This window comes from Dama dama, chromosome 13, assembly GCF_033118175.1.
Source record: "Dama dama isolate Ldn47 chromosome 13, ASM3311817v1, whole genome shotgun sequence".
In the NCBI taxonomy this organism is placed as follows: Eukaryota; Metazoa; Chordata; class Mammalia; order Artiodactyla; family Cervidae; genus Dama; species Dama dama.
Genome location: NC_083693.1, coordinates 60,255,810 through 60,278,104, shown reverse-complemented (window position 1 = coordinate 60,278,104; position 22,295 = coordinate 60,255,810). Strand labels below are relative to the sequence as shown.

Here is a 22,295-nt window from a genome sequence, read left to right as displayed (position 1 = left end):
ATACTAAGACATGGTTCTAAACCATATGATACAAGATGTTGCATCAAATTTTTAGGTAGTGGTCAATGGAGGGCGAAAGAAGAAAGTGAAAGTATCTCTCCAGGAAAGTAGCTGATAGAAGTCACTTTGGGTTACTGAACTTCAGACAGAATTTAGTTATGTGTCCACTATTATTTACAAGGAGGTTTTGATCCATAGTTATTATTTGATCTAGAAGATCCTGCATGTTGCTAAGAGCAGTTGATATGGGAAAAAAAGGGTATTATCTCTGTTGTGTCTCATATAGCATATGAAAAATAGGGATTTTATAAAAGAGAGATCAGAAGATTAAAATATATATATATATATATATATATTTCCATTTATTTTTATTAGTTGGAGGCTAATTACTTTATAATATTGTAGTGGTATTTGCCATACATTGACATGAATCAGCCATGGATCTACATGTGTTCCCCATCCTAGTCCCCCCTCCCACCTTCCTCTCCATCCCGATCCCTCTGGGTCTTCCCAGTGCACCAGCCCTGAACACTTGTCTCATGCATCCAACCTGGGCTGGTGACCTGTTTCACCCTTGATAGTATACTTGATTCAATGCTGTTCTCTGAGAACATCCCACCCTCGCCTTCTCCCACAGAGTCCAAAAGTCTGTTCTATACATCTGTGTCTCTTTTTCTGTTTTGCATATAGGGTTATCATTACCATATTTTTAAATTCCATATATATGCGTTACTATGCTGTAATGTTCTTTATCTTTCTGGCTTACTTCACTCTGTATAAGGGGCTCCAGCTTCATCCATCTCATTAGAACTGATTCAAATGAATTCTTTTTAATGGCTGAGTGATATTCCATGGTGTATATGTACCAGAGCTTCCTTATCCATTCATCTGCTGATGGGCATCTAGGTTGCTTCCATGTCCTGGCAATTATAGACAGTGCTGCAATGAACATTGGGGTGCACGTGTCTCTTTCAGATCTGGTTTCCTCAGTGTGTATGCCCAGGAGTGGGATTGCTGGTCATATGGCAGTTGTATTTCCAGTTTTTTAAGAAATCTCCACACTGTTCTCCATAGCGGCTGTACTAGTTGCATTCCCACCAACAGTGTAAGAGGGTTCCCTTTTCTCCACACCCTCTCCAGCATTTATGGCTTGTAGAATTTTGGATAGCAGCCATCCTGACAGGCGTGTAATGGTACCTTATTGTGGTTTTGATTTGCATTTCTCTGATAATGAGTGATGTTAAGCATCTTTTCATGTGTCTGTTAGCCATCTGTATGTCTTCTTTGGAGAAATGTCTGTTTAGTTCTTTGGCCCATTTTTTGATTGGGTCATTTATTTTTCTGGAATTGAGCTGCAGGAGTTGCTTGTATATTTTTGAGATTAATCCTTTGTTGCTTCGTTTGCTATTATTTTCTCCCATTCTGAAGGCTGTCTTTTCACCTTGTGTATAGTTTCCTTTGTAGTGCAAAAGCTTTTAAGTTTAACTAGGTCTCATTTGTTTATTTTTGCTTTTATTTCCAATATTCTGGGAGGTGGGTCATAGAGAATCCTGCTGTGATTTATGTCGGAGAGTGTTTTGCCTATGTTCTCCTCTAAGAGCAAACATTATCCTCAATGGTGAAAAATTGAAAGCATTTCCCTTAAAGTCAGGAACAAGACAAGTGTGCCCACTCTCACCACTACTATTCAACATAGTTTTGGAAGTGTTGGCCACAGCAATCAGAGCAGAAAAAGAAATAAAAGGAATCCAGATAGGATAAGAAGTAAAACTCCCACTGTTTGCAGACGACATGATCCTCTACATAGAAAATCCTAAGGACTCTACTAGAAAATTACTAGAGCTAATCAATGAATACAGTAATGTTGCAGGATATAAAATTAACACACAGAAATCCCTTGCATTCCTATACACTAACAATGAGAAAACAGAAAGAGAAATTAAGGAAACAATACTATTCACCATTGCAACAAAAAGAATAAAATACTTAGGAATATATCTACCTAAAGAAATGAAAGACCTATATACAGAAAACTATAAAACACTGATGAAAGAAATCAAAGAGGACACAAATAGATGGAGAAATGTACCGTGTTCATGGATTGGAAGAATTAATATTGTGAAAATGACTATGCTACCCAAAGCAATCTATAGATTCAATGCAATCCCTATCAAGCTACCAACGGTATTTTTTCACAGAACTAGAACAAATAATTTCACAATTTGTATGGAAATACAAAAAACCTCAAATAGCCAAAGCAATCTTGAGAAAGAAGAATGGAACTGAAGGAATCAAACTGCCTGACTTCAGGCTCTACCACAAAGCCACAGTCATCAAGACAGTATGGTACTGGCACAAAGACAGAAATATAGATCAATGGAACAGAATAGAAAGCCCAGAGATAAATCCACGAACCTATGGACACCTTATCTTCAACAAAGGAGGCAAGGGTATACAATGGAAAAAAGACAACCTCTTTAACAAGTGGTGCTGGAAAAACTGGTCAACCACTTGTAAAAGAATGAAACTAGAACACCTTCTAACACCATACACAAAAATAAACTCAAAATGGATTAAAGATCTAAATATAAGACCAGAATATATATATATATATTGCAGGGTTTTTTTTGTTTTTTGTTTTGTTTTGTTTTGTTTTTTTAGTGAAGATTTTTGGGTAGGGTTGCTATATGCCAAGAGTTCTGCAGTTTTTATTGGTAGAAATGCAAATAGCATAGCCAGTTTGAATGGCAGTTTGACAACAACAGATTACACTAGTCAGTTCCTCTGAGGTTCCATAGATACCCAAAGATATTAATGGTCAAAAGGAAACGACTTCATTGGAACCTATTTCATGTTGCGAATATCTCATGAATTTCTGGAGACAAGGGTCATAACTACTGAGCAGAAAATGCTCAGATGTGATGTCATAAAGAGAAATGTAAAAGAGAAAAACATAGCAAGAACAATTATATGACACTGTTATATCTTTTCAAAAACACAATAGTGGAATGGCAATACTGCCTTTGAGTTTGTGCAGGTGACGTTAAAACAGGTGTGATTCATGGGGATTTTCCTGCATTGATCTGCAGATAAAAACAAAAATTCCAAAAAATAGATAGGATATCAGTATCATTGATCCTATCTTTTTTTTTTCATTGATCCTATCTTTTTGCTATCTTAAGTGAAATATGCATGAAGTTTTATTTTTCAGTGCAAAAACTGATTTATTTATTTATTATATATTCTGTGTTTATGAGCTAGCCAAAGCAGCAGCAGCAGCAGGATAATGAGGTAAGAACAATCCTACTTCTCAGAAATAGAATAATGTTTCTAAGTGTATTTGTGTGGAGAGCACTACAAAGTTTGATCTTAGTAAGAAGCTACAACAGCAACTTACTTAGTTTATCCAGATGATGCTCTGAGTCCCAATGTAACCATGAGGACTTCAACTTCAAGAACAACAGAGCCATGTTATGGTTTGAGAGTCAAGTCATGGTCCAGCCCACAGCCTTTGCCCGCTTTACTAATGTGATGAAAATACAGAAAGCGTACGATGTTTGTACTCGGGTGCAGTGGTAGAAGTTCAGTGAATGAGGAATTCATGGCATTTAGCATTATCTTCTTTCACTCCATTTCATCTCCAAATGGTTAAGTGGAGTGAAACTCAGTTGTTTCAGAGTGTGTGTATAAGCTAGAGAGGATTGAGAGATTATTCTAATTTCTTGAGCAATTAACCTTTCTGCTGTGCTGTGCAGTGCTCAGTTGCTCAGTCGTGTCCGACTCTTCACGACCCCCTGGACTGAAGCCCTGCCAGGCCCCTCTGTCCATATACTTCTCCAGGCAAGAATCCTGGGGAGAGTACCCATTCCCTTCTCCAGGTTTCCCACGTTGTAGGCAGATTCTTTACTGTCTGAGCCATCAGGAAGCCCAGAGGATAGGTATTATGTCTTTTTAGCTAGTATTCCATCCTCAGAAATTGGTATTGAGCTGACACACAGTAGCCGATGATTTTTTTTTAATTAACTGATACATTAAAGAGATGATAGAGACATTACATTTGGATATATAGTGGACTTCAGAAACACTACAGTGACTTGGACATCAAATGTACAGGTAACAAGAATAAACAGTGATGCAGAAGAGAGAGTAAGACAAGCAATGCATAGCATAGATTCAATAAATATAATTCAGGAAACTAAGAAAAGCATTATTTGTGAACTCTAAGCAGTAATTTCAAAGGAGATATCCCCAAGAGTAAAATTACTCACTAAAAAGTCACCCTTATTACTTTATAACAGTTTTAATATAAAACAGTTACAGTTTGCAACAGATATATGTCATAAAATTCAACCATTTCAGTGTACAATTCTATGATTATTTTTAACAACTTTACTGAGTAATGTGACTATCAACATATCATTTCTAGGACATTTCCTTCTCTACAATAAATTCCCTCATGCCTCTTTACAGCTAATCCCCAATCTTACCACCAACTCCCAGCCACCAATAATGTACTTATTTATTGAGAGAATAACTCAATAAATTTATATTTTCTGGGCATTTTATGTAAATGGACTCCTAGAATAGTCTCTTGTGTCTGGCTGCTTTCGTAGAACATAATGTATTTGAGCCTGTGTCAGTAGTATGTACCTTTTTTTGCAACTGAATAATGTTCTATTGAGTGGATATAATATTTCATCAGTGTGGTCTGTAAACACACAGACACACAATTGTATATATGTATGAGATATATAATTACATGTTTTATACAAAACACATATATAATCACATATTATATATAATTACATGTTTTATAGAAAACACAATTGTATATATGTATGAAATATATAATTACATGTTTTATACAAAACACATATATAATTACATATTATATATAATTACATGTTTTATAGAAAACACATAAAGTTAGTTTTCATTATTCATGGTAGTCTTTTCCTATAAAATCTTCATTAACATTAAATTAGTGAACACTGAACTACTGTTCCTAGGGAGAAAATATATGGATATATATATAACACATATATTTTTAAATCCTAAAAATAGCATATCTTAGTAGATTATATTCTTTTATTGTTGTTGTTTTACAAGAGAGCAAATGATATTCAGAATCAGAAATGGCGAGTTACTTGTCTAAAGCTATTCCATTAACAGGTTGCCAAGTTGGGATTAGTGAGTGTGTGCTAAGTTGCCTCAGTCATGTCCAACCCTTTGTGACTCCCATGGACTGTAGCCTTTCAGGCCTCTCTGTCCAGGGACTTCTCCAGGCAAGAATCCTGGAGTTGGTTGCCATGCCCTCCTCCAGGGGATCTTCTAGACCCAGGGATCAAACCCATGTCTCTTATGTCTCCTGCATTGGCAAGTGGATTCTTTTACCACTAGCAACACCTGGAAGCCCAAGTTGGGGTTCAGCTTCTTCAAATAGTTATGGAGATTGAAATTTTTATACCACATTGCACTCTTGGCTGTCACTATTCCCTGGTTATCTACATAAGATGCGTCACATTTTTTAACGTCAACTGGGGAGTTCCACATCTAGCAACTCTAATTGTTTCTACTCTGCAAAAGTATTTGTATTTGGAAATGTCCACATATGTGTCATATACAGTCAATCTTCATTATTTATGGATTCCATGTTTGAGAATTTGACTAGCGAAAAATTATTTATAAGCCCTAAGTCAATACTCAGGGCAATTTTGCAGTCAATAAGAGACATATGAAGAACTGTGAAAAATTTGATTTCCTGGATTTTCAGGTTTCCAGGTGAGATTAAACAAGGCTGCATTCTGTCTTCTTGATTTCAGTGCTCATATGGAAAAAAGTATCATTTCACTGTCTATTGGTTGCTGCATTTTTCACATATTTATGCAAGTTCTATGTAATATTCTTAAGCAGAAGAATGATTGCCTTGTGAAGAAAATATCTGTGTTTCTTAGATAAATTTCCTCTGGGCATGAATTTAATGCTGTGGGCTATAAGTTCTGGCTATCACATCAACAGTATGGCATATCTAGAAAGAAAAAGAGGATGTTTGTTGGTGTCTACATGAGGCCATTTTGGAAAGAGCTAAAGTAATACCTTAAAAAAAAAAAAAGAAAGAAAAATGTTCTTTCCATCATAGGAGCTTGGAATGCAAAAGTAGGAAGTCAAGAGATACCTAGAGTAGCAGGCAAGTTTGGCCTTGGAGTAAAAATGAATCAGAGCAAAGGCTAACAAAGTTTTGCCAAGAGAACACCCTGGTCATGGCAAACACTCTCTACTAATGACTCGAGGCAACTCTATGCATGGACAACACCAGATGGTCAATAATGAAATCATACTGATTATATTGTTTGTAGCCGAAGATGGAGAAGCTGTGTAAGTCAGCAAAAACAAAACCTAGAGCTGATAATGGCTCAGATCATGAGCTCCTTATTGCAGAATGCAGGCTTAAATTGAAGAAAGTAGGGAAAACAGCTAGGCCATTCAGGTATGACCTAAATCAAACTCCTTATGATTATACAGTTGAGGTTACACACAGATTCAAGGGGTTGGGTCTGGTAGACAGAGTGATTGAAGAACTATGGACAGAGGTTAATAATTGTACTGGAGGCAGTGACCTAAACCAACCAAAAGAAAAAGAAATGGAAGAGGGCAAAGTAGTTGTCTGAGGAAGCTTTACAAATAGCTGAGGAAAGAAAAGAAGTAAACGACAAGGAAGAAAAGGAAAGATATACCCAGTTGAATGCAGAGATCCAGAGAATATCACAGAGAAATAAAAACACATTGAATGAATAATGCAAAAAAATAGAGGAAACCAATAGAATGGGAAAGACAAGAGATCTCTTCAGGAAAATTGGAGATATCAAGGGAAAATGTCATGAAAGAACAGGCACAATAAAGACCAGAAAAAATAAGAACCTAACAGAAGCCAAAGAGATTAAGAGGTGACAAGAATACTCAGAAGGACTATACAAAAAAGGTCTTAATGACCTGTATCACCATGATGTTATGATCACTCACCTGGAGCCAGACATCCTGGTGTGTGAAGTCAAGTAGTCCTTAGGAAGTGTTACTATGGACAGTGTTAGGGGAGATGATGAAATCCCTGGAGGTAATTTATCTAGGTGATAGATTCCTGAAGTCTGAAGTCAAATGGGCCTTAGGGCACATTACTACCAACAAAGTTAGTGGAGGTAATGGAATTTTAGCTGGAAAAGATGATGCTGTTAAAGTGATACACTCAATATGTTAGCAAATTTGGAAAACTCAAAAGTGGCCACAGGACTGTAAAAGGTTAGTTTTCATGCCAATCCCAAAGAAGGGAAATGCCAAAAAAATATTCAGACTACTATATAATTGTGCTCATTTCTCATGCCTACAAGATTATGCTCAAAATCCTCCAGGCTAGGCTTCAGCAGCACATGAACCAAGAATTTCCAGATGTACAAGCTAGGTTTAGAAAAGGCAGAGGAGCCAGAGATCAAATTTCCAACATTCACTGGATCATAGAGAAAGCAAGGGAATTCCAGGAAAAAAAAAAATTGTGCTTCATTTACTATGCTAAAGCTTTTGATTGTGTGGATCATAAAAAAAATTAGAAAATTCTTAAAGAGATAGGAATACAAGATCACCTTACCTGTCTCCTGAGAAACCTGTATGCAGGTCAAGAAGCATCAGTTAGAACCAGAAACCGAACAACTGACTGGTTCCAAATAGGGTGGGGGGGGGTGGTACGACAAAGTTGAACATTGTCACCCTACTTACTTAACTTCTATGCAGGGTACATCATGTGAAATGCTGGGCTGGATGACTCACAACCCATTTGACTGGACAACTCATGATCCACACTCCAAGAATCCATCACATGGAATCAAGATTGCCAGGAGAAATATCAACAATCTCAGTCAGATATGCAGATGATAACAGTTTATTGGCAGAAAGTAAAGCGAAACTAAAGAGCCTCTTGATGAAGGTGAAAGAGGAGAGTGAAGTTCAGATCAGTTCAGTCGCTCAGTCGTGTCCAAATCTTTGCGACCCCATGGACTGCAGCATGCCAGGCTTCCCTGTCCATCACCAATTCCTGGAGCTTACTCAAGCTCATGTCCATTGAGTCGGTGATGCCATCCAACCATCTCATCCTCTGTCGTCCCCTTCTCCTCCTGCCTTCAATCTTTTCCAGCATCAGGGTCTTTTCTAGTGAATAAATTCTTTGCATCACGTGGCCAAAGTATTGGAGTTTCAGCTTCAGTATCAGTATTTCCAATGAATATTCAGGACTGATTTCCTTTAGGACTGACTGGTTGGATCTTTTTGCAGTCCAAGGGACTCTCAAGAGTCTACAGTAAAGAATCTGGCTTAAAATTCAACATTCAAAAAACAAAGATCATGGCATATTGTCCCATCACTTTATGGCAAATAAATGGGAAAAAAGTGGAGACATTATCGGATTTCATTTTCTTGGCCTCCACAGTCATTGCAGACAGTGACTGCAGCCATGAAATAAAATGTTGCTTGCTCTTTGGGAAAAAAGCTATGACAAACCTTGATAGTATATTGAAAAGCAGGGACATCACTTTGCTGACAAAGGTCTGTATAGTCAAAACCATGTTTTTTTTAGTATTCATGTACAGATGTGAGAGTTGGACCATAAAGAAGTCTGAGCACCAAGGAATTGATGGTTTCAAATTTTGGTGTTGGATAAGACTCCTGAGAGTCCCTTGGACTGCAAAGAGATCAAACCAGTCTACTCAAAAGGAAATCAACCCTGAATATTCATTGGAAAGACGATGCTAAACTCAAGCTCTAATACTTCAGCCACCTGATAAGAAGAGTAGACTCACTGAAAAAGATCCTGATGCTGGGAAAGATTGTGGGCAGGTGGAGAGGAGAGCAACAGAGAAGGAGTTTGGATGGCATCATCGACTCAATGGACATGAGTTTGAGCAAACTCTGGAAAATAGTGAAGTACAGGGAAGCCTGGCATGCTGCAGTCCATGGGGTTGCAAAGAGTCAGATACGACTTAGCAACTGAACAACAAAAGCAACATCTATAATGAGTGAGGAAACTATGGAAAAGATGTAAAAGTGGCTAAATTGGAATTCATTAGATGAAGACTAATTTTAAAAAAATGTAGCATTTTTATGAGGCTGAAAACTCACTCATGACTATATTCACCCAATGGATGGATTGAACAAAAAGTCCCAAGGTCATTCCTGTTGGATGCCTCAATTTTCTGCCATATGACCTCTCATTTCAAGTAATTTAGACTATGCTTCATACATAAAGTTCTCAAGTTTCTAAAATATGAGAGCAGAGGGTACAAGCCCTCTTATGTTCTATGTTCCAGAATCATCTATGTCTTCTGCCACATCATATCGATCAATAGAAGGCTCAACTGGTCCAGATTCAAGAATATGAATAATTATTTCTCATAAGAGGACCCACAACAGTTATATGGCGTGCATGTTTGGACACAAGAAGATGTGATTCACTGTGATGCATTATGAGAATTGCTTACTACACTGGGTATCCTTTTTCTAGAAAGGGACAGAATCTTTCCCATTTCATTTGAAAACATACTTCAAGCAGTACAAGCTGAACTTATGTATACTGGTCCACATTTCACATACCCTCTGTAAAACTGAGACAATCTCTGTTCTTTGTAATATAAAGTGGCATTTCACTTAAAAAATTTACTCATTCTATGAAGCATGTATATAAATACAATATAAACACTGAAAAGCTCTCTAATTACCAAAGAAATTGAATCGTTGCATATGTATCTGCCTATAGTGAAGAGCCATAAGATAATTCCTATACAAAACCTTTCAAATAATAGTATAATAAGGATATGTATGGCTGAGTCCCTTTGCTGTCCACCTGAAACTATAACAATATTTTTAATCAGCTATATTCCAATATAAAAAAAAGTTTAAAATAAATACTAGAATAAGGATATTCCCCCAATGAATTATATAATTCAAGAATATTCTTGGTATACAATAGTTAACTGGAAAATTAAAAGTCAGTCACATATATGAATATAGCTGCAACAAAAATCATGTACAAAATATTCTTACACAATATGAACAAAATGCTAGATGAAGGCAAAATCCTTTAGAAAAGATGAGATTCATTCTCATCATTGTTCGAAAAATAGCTATGAAAAAAAAATGTTGTCCCACAAAATATACAAAATGATAGCAATAACCTAGACATGGATCTTGCATATTTTATAGAAATTGACTCAAAATGGAATGTAGATCTAAATGTAAAGTGTGAAACTATAAGACTTCTAGTAGAAAACTAGAAGAAAATCTAGGTGATGTTCAGTTTGGTGATGAGTTTTTAGATGCAACACCAAAAGCAACATCCATGAAAGAAAAAATTGACATGTAGCACTTTATTAATATTAAAAACTTCTTTCTCAGAACCACTGTTAAGAAAATATAGATAAACCACTGACTGGGAAAAAAAATATTTGAAAAGCATATACATAGTAAAGCTCTTGATATTCAAGTTAGAAAGAATTCATAAAACTAAATAGCAAGAAAGAGAACCCCAAAATGGGCAAACAGAACAGATACCTAACCTAAGAAGATATACAACTCGGAAATAAGTATATTATGAACATCAAATATCATTAAGGAATTACAAATTAGAGCATCAAGATACTGGTAAATGTCTATTAGAATGACCCAGATGCAACAATCCTGGTGAGGATAAGGAGTAGCTGGAACTCTTACTTATTACAGTTGGGAATGCAAAATGGTACAACCACTTGGGAAGAGTTTGGCTGTGACTTACAAAGCTAAACATGGATTATCAACCAGCAGTCACACACTTAGGTACTTATCAAACTGATTTGAAAACTTATATCCACAAAAAAACTGTGCATAAATGTTTATAGCAGTTTTATTCATAATTGCCTAAAAATGAAAGTGGCATTATGTCCTCCAATAAGTAAATGGACTTCAGAAAATCTGTGTGATATCCATACAATTGAATTTTATTCAGTAATAAAAATGACTATCAAGCCATCAAAGACATTGATGAATGTTAAATGCACATTACTAAGTAAAAGATGTCATTGTGAAAAAAGTATGAGTTCTATGATTTCAATTACATACCATTCTGGAAGAGGCAAAAGTATAGACAGATAAATATAAGCATGTCACACTGTGAGGGCAGGGGAGAGGAAAGTTGAAGATAGAGCATAGGGAATTTTTCAGAGGTTAACCTGTTCTTTGTGATATGTAACTGCAGTTATATGATGTGCCTTTGCCAAAATCTGTTGAAATTTAATGTATCTAAAATTTTAAGAACATATTATTTTGGAGTTCAAGGGTGCCTAGAATAAAATGCAGAATGACAAATAAATCACCTGTATTTCACATATATTTAACAACCCTTTCACTGTCTTAGTCCATTTTGATTGTTATCACAAAATACCATAAGCTAGTTGGTTTATGAATGGCAGAAATATATTGTTTCTCCATATACCTGGAGACTGGAAGTCCAAGATCAACCAGTGTGATTGAATGAGGTCTTTGAGTTGCAAATTTCTTGTGCCCTCCCACAGTGGAAGGAGAAGCTCTGTGGGATCTCTTTTAGTATAATGTCACTAATGCCATTCATGAAGTCTCCTTCTTCATGACCTAATCACTTCCCAAAGGACCTATCTACATATATTATTGTGCTTGGGGGTTAGGATTTCAGTACATGATTTTGGAGGGATCAAATTTTCAGTTCATAGCACTAATTAAAGGGAGTGAAGTAAACTGTGCTGACCTGAATGACTATGTCATGGACTATTTCAAACTGAAGGCAAAAGGAATTATACTGTAAACATTCTAATTTAGTTTTCTATTTGATAAAGTTCTTTCCATGGGGACATAGGTTAATAATTCTGATAGTGCTATACATGTGCAGAGGAATTAAACCATTAAGTAAATGGATAGTAGGAGGTGAAAGTCAGGTTTTCCAGTTTTAGAGTGGGCATTTATACATAATCATGGGGGTGAGACTATAATGACCCATGGGATAATGGACTAAAATTGTGGAAGTCAGTATGAACACATGTATATGGATGGCTAGATATAGAAAGAGTTACAGATGTATGCCTACATATAGGTTAGCTCTGTACATGCATTTTCTTGCTCTGTGAGCTGAAAGTGCCTAGAAGTAATGAAACTCAGTAGCAGTGTTCATGGTTGATACCTGGACTACAATTTCTAGTACCATTCTCCAAAATAATAATCAAGAGCTATTGATTGTAGGACTAGTAAAGGAAATGCATAAGATGAGCCTGGAGCATCTTGTAGTGCCAGAGGGTAACTTATAGCTTAGTACACAACTCCTGATCACACACAGAGACATGTATGCACACAGTGGTGGTGTTATGTCAAAGAGACTTGAATGTCAAGTGAAAGCGCTTCTGATGGTCAAAGCTACAACAATTTGAATAAAAAGTAAGCACATTTGTACTAGATTATAATTCAAAATAAATAAAATATTCTTGAGTCCATACTGACATAAACAAACTATTTTATAAGTAAATAAATAGAAAAAAAGACATTTTCCATGCAGATATAGTCAAAATAATGTATATAGATATTTCACCCTGGAGATGGATCATAATTCCTCATTACTTAAATGTAGATTGTACTAATTGACTTGATTTCAAAAGTGCAATGTGAAAGGGGAGATGGTGAGTAACTTTACAGTGGAGAAATTTCACAAACACTACCTAAGGCAGGTAATTAAGGTCAATATCGATGGCAATAAGTCTGTAGCTTATGGTATGTACCCTTCATATGATGTCATAAGAATGATACCTTGCTTATGTGGCTTTGCTCTCAAAACCAATAATTCCAGTCTAATTATGAGAAAAAAAAAATCAGACAAATCCCAATAGAGGACCATGCTACAAAACATCTGTTAAGTTAATTCAACAAGGAGTCTATTAGGCTGAAGTGATGTTAATGTTTTGGTAGCCAATGTAAGCAAAGCAAAATTTTAATGCCTCAAGACAAGAAATCAAAACCTAGCTACAACACATCACAAATAGTCAACTAGGCTTTACAGTCAATCAATCAGATACTTTTCTTTCTTTGCTTCTATAACTCGTCTACCTGTCTTTCCCTTAGCTCTCCTCAGCAGAGCACTCCTAATCACTTTGAGCTTGGCACTGCCAATTCTACTGCATTTTTGCTCAAATAAACTCTACAATGTTCTAATATGCCTCAGTTTATATGTTAACACAGTTTACCAGCATCTCTTAAAACATTCTTTAGAAACAAGGAAAGTCTAAGAAACTGGTACAGATGAGAGAAGCCCAAAGAGATATTACAACTAAATGCAATGTGGTATCCTGAATGGGTCTCTTAGGCAGAAAAAGAGGGTAAGAACTAAAATCGAAGGAAATCTGGATAAAACATAGACTTTATCCATGGGGTCACTTTTCTTTCCTTAGGTAATAAAATCACATTAACATTGGTTCATTAGTAATGTAAAATGTTATTAGTAATGGAAAGTGGATGCAGGATATATGTACTAAATTTGCAATCCTTCTGTAAAGCTAAACATATTCTAAAATATATAGACTTAAAATTATAATTAGTATTATTCTAAGTAGGAATATTTGAAACCGTCACAATCAGTAGCAAAAATTTTCCTACTATTAATACTTCTATCATTATTCAGAAGATCTAGGTAACAAAATTAGGTATAAACTCAAGAGAAAATATGTAAGGTTTTGAACGTGAAAAACCGCACTCCTGTTATATGACAAAATGCATTGCTAAAATTTAAAACAAATTTACAGGGAAACTGTTAGAATTTTTAAGTGATTTGAATTTTTAAGATGGTTGGCCAATCTGTGGAGTAAGGCAATCCATGAAATGGGAGACAATATTTGCAAAGCATATGTATGCTTGGAAGTTAATATGAATTCAGAATATATGAATAACACAACTCTCAGTAACAAATAGCAAACAACATTTAAAATGTCCCTTTATTAGTGGACAAAGGGCCGGGCCCGGCGGCCGTGGCGTCCTCAGGGGCCCCCAGTGCAGGATGATGCGGAAGGTGGCGCCTGCGGCCATGGCGGCGGCCGTGTTGTTGGCGGCACCGGAAGGGGGCGCTGTGGCGGCGGCGGCGTCGCGGGTGGTGTAAAATGGCGGATTTCGAGGAGTTGAGGAATGTGGTTTCCAGTTTCTGAACTGCGTTTCTGAACTACAAGTGTTACTAGGCTTTGCCGGACGGAATAAAAGTGGACGTAAGCATGACCTCCTGATGAGGACGTTGCATTTACTGAAGTGTGACTGCAACCCTGCGGGTCAGATTAAAATCCGAGAATTGTATAGACGCCGATACCCGTGGATGCTTGAAGGCCTTTCTGATTTATCCACAATCAAATCACCCGTTTTGAGTTTGGATGGTAGCTCCTCACCTGTAGAACCTGACTTGGCTGTGGCTGGAACCCACTTGTTGCCTTCCACTTCAGTTACACCTCACTCGCCGTTCTTTCCTGTTGGTCTGTGCGGCTTCAAGATACTAAACCCACATTTGAGATGTGGCAGCCATCTCCCCCAACCCCTCCTTTCCAGCGTGATGTGCAAGTTTTAAAAATTAACCTTTTATGATGTCCTTGATGTTCTCATCAAGCCCACGAGTCTAGTTCAAAGCAGTATACAGCGGTTTCAAGAGAGGTTTTTATTTTTACTCTGACACCTCAACAAGTTAGAGAAATATGCATATCCAGGGATTTTTTTTTTTTTTTTTGCCTGGTGGTAGGAGAGAGTATACAGTACAAATTCAGCTGAGACTTTGCCTGGCAGACACAAGTCTCCCTGAAGAAGATAACTATACCAGTAGTCTCTGTATGAAAGTAAATGGGAAATTGTTTCCTTTGCCTGGCTATGCACCACCACCTAAAGATGGGATTGCACAGAAGCGTCCTAGATGCCCTTTGAATATTACATCTCTGGTTAGGTTATCCTCAGCTGTGCCAATCCAGATTTCCATTTCTGGGGCATCAGAAATTGGAAAGAATTATTCCATTTCTGTATACATGTATGACAACTCACATCACCCATGTTATTACAGAGATTAAAAATGAAAGGTATTAGAAACTCTGATCATTCCAGAGTCCTAATTAAAAAAAACAAAAAAACAAAAAAAACTTACTGAGGATCCTGACAGTGAAATTGCTACCACTAGCCTTTGGGTGACCTTGATGTGCCCTTTAGGGAAAACGAGGCCGACAATCCCATGCCGTGCGGTGACTTGTGCACACCTATGGTGTTTTGATGCTGTTCTTTATCTGCAAATGAATGAGAAGAAACCCACCTGGATTTGTCCTGTGTGTGACAAAAAAGCTGCCTATGAAAGTCTAATTTTAGATGGGCTTTTTATGGAAATTCTCAATGACTGTTCTGATATGGATGAGATAAAATTCCAAGAAGATGGTTCTTTGTGTCCAATGAGACTGAAGAAAGAAGCTATGAAAGTATCCAGCCAGCCATGTACAAAAACAGAAACTTGAAGTGTCCTCAGTAAGCCTTGTTCAGTGAGTGTAGCCAATGAGACAAGCAAGAAGAAAGTGGATGTCATTGACCTAACAATAGAAAGCTCTTCTGATGAAGAGGACGACCCTCCTGCCGAAAGGAAAGGCATCTTTATGTCAGAAACACAAAGCAGCCCAACCAAAGGGGTTCTCATGTATCAGCCATCTTCTGTAAGTGTCCCAGTGTGACCTCTGTTGATCCTGCTGCTACTCTGCCTTCATTAACAGGCTACTCATTACTATTCCACCACACGCCAATTTCAAGCATGTCCTCAGATCTGCCTGGTTTGGATTTCCTTTCCCTTATTCCAGTTGATCCCCAGTTTCACCTCACCCTTAACAGCAAGCAGTATGTCTGTCAGCACCACCAGCCCCCATGAAAGCAGGACTCATGTGAGTTCATCCAGCAGCAGAAGTGAGACAGGGGTCATAACCAACAGTGGAAGCAACATTCCTGACATCATCTCACTGGACTAAAGGACTCATTCGATTCTAGAAATCATTAATCAGAACTGCTTTTTCTTGGATCTCTGCTCCATGGCAGCTATTTTTTGGCTAATGATAACTTTGATATTTATTGAAATGTCAAATGGATTCTTTTGCCTTCTGAGAGATGAACACAGATGACTGCAACAAGAACCACACAACATGCAAGGATTTTTTTTACTCTTGGTGTACTCTTGATCATCAGATACATTCAACTGTAACTATATCCTCCTGAGAAGTGGATTTCAATTTCATGTTACTACATGAATGGATGGGTTCTACAAATCAGTTAATTTTTTTTGTTATACACAACAATAAAATTAGGTAAATATTCAAGTATACTTTTTTATAATTAAAAAAGATGTAATCAATGCTTCTAAAATGACAACTTTTTGTTTAACCTGAAGTGAAGGAAAAATATATGGAAAGAAGTTATGTTTGCTGAATGAGTCCCTTCCATGGATTTGTTCTGTTTCATTGAAGTAATGAAGTCTAGATAAGTGGCCAAAGCTTGGGTTCCACTTTTCTCCATTTCCGTCAAAGAAAAATGGCCTTTGTGTTAAGTATTTCCCCTGGTAGTTGTTTGCACTCTGGTATTATGTGCCCGTGAGTGCAGAGTGGAGTTCTGGGATTTGGCTGCTCCTCATTAGTGATTATGTTGAAGAACATTTTGCAGAGTCTGCCCTGATGTCATGGGTGCTGTTTTTGGTAACTGAACTTTCTCATTCTAGAGATGTCTGTAATTAGGGGCTTACCTTCTCAAAGAAATTCTCTGCAACTGTTGAATGAAATGTTTTTGGATTAAGATGTGGCTGGAATGTTTGTTAAAATTTTGTTCACATTGTCCAGAAATATTGAAATCATGGAGGCAGTGGAAGAACAGATTTAGGGGCAGTGGTCATAGCAAAGTTTAACTTCTTCCTAAGAACTTCTTTTACTCGTTTATTTTATAGGATAATGTTCAAATCTGCGATGAGTAATACTGACAAAGAAAGTACGTCATAGAGCTCACTGCTCATAGCAGTGATTTGTAAACTTAAAGAAAAAACAATAGCAAAGCCTGGAGATGGCATCAGATTTCCTTTTTCTATAAAAGGAGATGTTTACTGAAACCACAAAAGATAACACCAGAATTAGAAGTGTTTGAGTATAAGAAAAGTTTGAAGAGGAAAGGATGGGCCTGAGACCCACTTTGCAAACCACTCCCTCACTATGTGTTTGATTTTAAATCTCTCAGGAAACTGAATTTTACCCTTAGAGAAACATTTTTATCCAAATTTTATACTTTGCTTTCATTTAGCTGCACAATTTTGATTTCTCAAGGAATTAATACTCCTCATGTTTAACTTTCTCTCCTTTAGCTGTATCTAAATAAACCTTTGTCTAAAAATCATTAATCTAGCCAATTTCTCGGCCTGAAGCACCCAGATGCAGAGTCTGATGAGTTTCACATAGGATAGGGAGCAGTCAGGGTTGGTGCAGCTCCAGGAGCTGCCTTCTCACTGCTTGGTTTTCACACCTTCTCAAGTTCTCATGACCCTTGTGCTGTTTTTGTCCTCATTTAATTTCCTGTGATTTTCTACATCATCCCTTCTTTGACTGTATTATCCCCTTAATGTATTATCCCTTTGGAGAGTCAAAAACATGGAAAACAAACCTGAATCTTCTTGCAGTCGTTGCATCCGAGTTGCCAGTTTTACCTCCTCAGTACATGTTGCAGCCCTTTGGTCCATATACAGAATGTCTTCCTCGTAAAATTTTATGTTACTGCTCTAAATGTGGACACAAGTTCTGTTAGCTCTGTAATCAGACAGAAAGAGTAACCTGATTTGTGTGGTATAATTTGTTATTAAAGAAATTCTGTATATTTGTTATCATTTTGTTACACATTAGATTTTCAGAGACCCTCCCCTCTCCAACTTAACCAACAGAATTTTATAAGGTAAATGAAAAAAAAATTAGTTTATTTACTTGATTCTTGTAATGATAACCTCTGCACTTTTATAGTTGTACTTTGTTTTCTTTTCACTATTTTATGTGAATAGTTTTATTGTTCATTTTTGTTACTTTGCATTAAATTACATACATTTTTAATTTATCTCAAAAAAAAAAAAATGGACGAAGGATTTTAATAGATGTTTCACCAAGAGTGATATACAAATGAATGAGCATATGAAAAGGTGCTCAATATCATTAATTATTGGGGAAATGTAATCAAAACCATAGTGACATAGCACATCACATTCATTATGATGGCAACTATCAAAAAAATAAAATAGTAACATTAATTGGCAAGAATATGGCAAAAATCAAGACTGTGTAATACTGGTGGGATTGCAAAATATTTCAGCTGCTATGTAGAACAATCTGGCAGTTTATCAAAAAATTAAAAATAGAATAACTATATGACCCAGGAATTTTACTTCTTAGTATATAATCAAAAGAATTGTAAGCAGGCTCTAAATGAAATGTTTGTATACCCATGTTCATTGTAGCATTGTTTAGATAAGACAAAATTTGAAAGCAACCAGAGTCCTTACTGGCAGCTGAATAGATAAGCTAAATGTTGTAAATAGATACAATGGGATATTATTTAACATTGCAAGGGATGAAAGTTCTGACATAGGTTACAGTAGGAGTGGACCTTGAGGGAAGTATGCTAAATGAAACAAGCCAGTTGCAAAAAGAAAAATTACCACTTATAAAGGATACCTACAGTAGTCAAATATATTGAGATAGAAAGTAGAATGATGGTTGTCAATGGCTACAAGGGGTGAGGAAAATGGAGAGTTGTTGTTTATTGTGTATAGTGTTTCAGGTTTTTAATATGAAAATAATCCTGGATATATATTTAGTGTGAATATACTTGAACTACTGAACTATATACTGTAAAATGGTTGGATGGTGAATTTTATGTGTATTTTGTTGTTTCTCAGTCATTAAGTCTGACTCTTTGGGAACCCATGGACTGCAGCACATCAGGTTCCTCTGTCCTACTATCTCCCAGAGTTTTCCCAAATTCATGTCCATTGAGTTAGTGATGCCATTTAATCATCTCATCTCATCCTCTGCTGCCTCTTAACTTTGGCCCTCAATCTCTCCCAACATCGGGGTCTTTTGAAGTGAATCAGCCCTTCCCATCAGGTGGCCAGTGTGCTGCATCTTCAGGTTCAGCATCAGTCCTTCCAGTGAACACCCAGGACTGATCTTCGGGATGGACTGGGTGGATCTCCTTGCAGTCCAAGGGACTCTCAAGAGTCTTCTCCAACCACAGTTTGAAAGCATCAATTCTTTGGAGCTTAGACTTCTTTTTGGTCCAACTCTCACATCTGTACATGACTACAGGAAATACTATAGCTTTGACTATAGGGACCTTTGTCAGCAAAGTGATGTCTCTGCTTTTTAATACACTATCTAGGTTTGTCATAACTTCCCTTTCAGGGAGCAAGTATCTTAGAATAGCATGGCTGCAGTGACTGTCTGCAATGGTTTTGGAGCCCAAGAAAATAAAATCTATCACTGCTTCTACTTTCCCTCCTTCTATTTGCCATGAAGTGATGGAACCTGATTCCAGGATCTTAGTTTTGTGGTTGTTTTTTTTTTTTTTTTATGTTGAGTTTCAAGCCAGCTTTTTCACTCTACTCTTTTACCCTCATCAAGAGGCTCTTTAGTTCACCTTCACTTTCTGCCTTTAGAGTGCTATCATCTGCATATCTGAAGTTGTTGATATTTCTCCCAGCAGTCTTGATTCCAGCTTGTGATTCTTCTAGCCTGGCATTCACATGATGTACTCTGCATGGAAGTTAAATAAGCAGGGTGACAATATACAACCTTAACGAATTACTTTCCCAATTTGGAATCAGTTAGTTATTTCATCGGAGAAGGCAGTGGCACCCCACTCCAGTATCTTGCCTGGGAAACCCCATAGACGGAGGAGCCTGGTAGTCTGCGGTCCGTGGGGTCGCTAAGAGTCGGACACAACTGAGCGACTTCACTTTCACTTTTCACTTTCATGCATTGGAGAAGGAAATGGCAACCCACTCCAGTGTTCTTGCCTGGAGAATCCCAGGGATGGGGAAGCCTGGTGGGCTGCCATCTTTGGGGTCGCACAGAGTCGGGCATGACTGAAGTGACTTAGCAGCTGTTATTCCATGTGCTGTTCTAATTGTTGCTTCTTGACCTGCATACAGATTTCTCAGGAGAAAGGTATAGTGGTCTGGTACTTCTATCTCTTTAAGAATTTTCCACAGTTTTTTAATGATCCAAAGAGTCAAAGGCTCTTGAAGAAATAGATGTTTTTCTGGAACTCCCTTGATTTCTCCATGATTCAACAAATGTTCGCAATTTGATCTCTGGTTCTTCTGCTTTTTCTAAATCCAAATTGTACATCTTGAAGTTCTCAGTTCATGTGCTGTTGAAGACTAGCTTCAGGAATTTTGAGCAGAATCTTGTTATCGTGTGAAATGAGTACAAGTGTGTGGTAGTTTGAACATTCTTTGGAATTGCCCTTCTTTGGGATTGAAATGAAAATTGATCTTTTCCAGTCTTGTGTCTACTGCTGAGTTTTCCAAATGTACTGGCATATTGAGTGCAGCACTTTCACAAAATCATCTTTTAGTGCTTTAAATAGCTCAGCTGGATTCTGTCACTTTCACTGGCTTTGTTCATCGTGGTGCTTCCGAAGGCCCACTTGATTTCCTACTCCAGGGTGTCTGCTCTAAATGGGTGACCACAGCATCATTGTTATCTGTCTCGCTACCACCTTTTGTGTGTAGTTCTTCTGTGTATTCTTTCCACCTCTTCTTAATCTCTTCTGCTTCTGTTAGGTCCTACCATTATTGTCCTTTATTGTGCCCAACCTTGAATGAAATGTTCCCTTGATATCTCCAGTTTTCCGGAAAAGTTCTGTAGTCTTTCACATTCTACTGTTTTTCTCCATTTCTTTGCAGTGTTAGTTTAAGAAGACCTTCTTATCTCTCTTTTTTTATCTCTGAAACTATGCATTCCGTTGATTATATCTTTCCCCTTCTCCCTTGTTGCTTGCTTCTCTTCTTTCCTCAGGTATCTGTAAAGTCTCCTCAGACAACCACTTTGCCTTCTTACATTTATTTCTCTTTGTGATGATTTTGCTCTCTGTCTTATATACAGTGTTAGGAACTTCTGTCCATAGTTCTTCAGGCACTCTGTCTACCAGATCTAATCCTTTGAACAACAACAATGTGTATTTCATGACAGTTAACATTTTAAAAGTTCAAAAACTGATAATTGGATAAAAAGTCATATAAAATTAATCAATTTTTTTATATTAGTAAAGTTTCCAAAACCTAATATGAAACAAAAATTCTATTACTTATCATTACCACATAATTTTAAGTAAATTAGAAATTATATACCCAAACTTATACAAGTTGTTATCTTAAAATATTAAAATGTTATATTAAAAATATTGAGATACATAAAAAATGCCTAGCTATATGAAAGGTATATATATGAAAGGGTATATATCATATATTATATATGAAAGGGTATAATAATATAGATGAATCTTTGAAACTTAATTTTCCATGAAAAATGAAATTTATAAAATTACCAAATTATAAACAGAAATATTCTTTATCCAGAATTTATAAACAAGCAAACATGATTAACATGTTATTTTAAAATGTGTGTAGAAAAACTATTTTTCAAAGGAGATAGAGTTTAGACACAGTTGTTTATCTGTGTTTATCTCATGTTTTTCTCAGGTATAGAGGGTGGTACATGCGTGCTTGCTAAGTTGCTTCAGTCCTATCTGACTTTTTGCACCCCATGTAGTGTAAGCCACCAGGCTCTGCTGTCCATGGGATTCTCCAGGCAAGAATACTGGAGGGGGTTGCCGCGCCTTCCTCCAGGGGGTCTTCCTGAGCCGGTAATCAAACCCATGTCTCTTATTTCTCCTGCTTCAGCAGGCGGGTTCCTTAGCGCTAGCACCACCTGGAAATCCCATAGAAGTTGGGAAGATGGACAAATTGAGGAGACTATAAACAAGTAGAATGTGCAGGTAATGTTCTACTGCTTAGGTTTGATGTTGTGTTTACAGCTATATATTTAAAAAAAAAAAAAGGAAAAATTTAAATAAAAAAATTAATTGGTCAGCAATTTTTATCCTTATAGCAATCACTTTTAAATTTTCAGTAGAAAGATTCGATTTGGGAATTCAGATAGTTTACATGAAAGAAGAAATCCTACATGTGGTATTCT

At 36.9% G+C, this 22,295-nt stretch overlaps 1 pseudogene; it reads left to right on the top strand.

The window, feature by feature from the left end:
* Positions 1 to 14,177: 14,177 nt before the first annotated feature.
* Positions 14,178 to 16,046, top strand: LOC133068460 (E3 SUMO-protein ligase PIAS2-like; annotated as a pseudogene).
* The last annotated feature ends 6,249 nt before the right edge of the window (positions 16,047 to 22,295 follow it).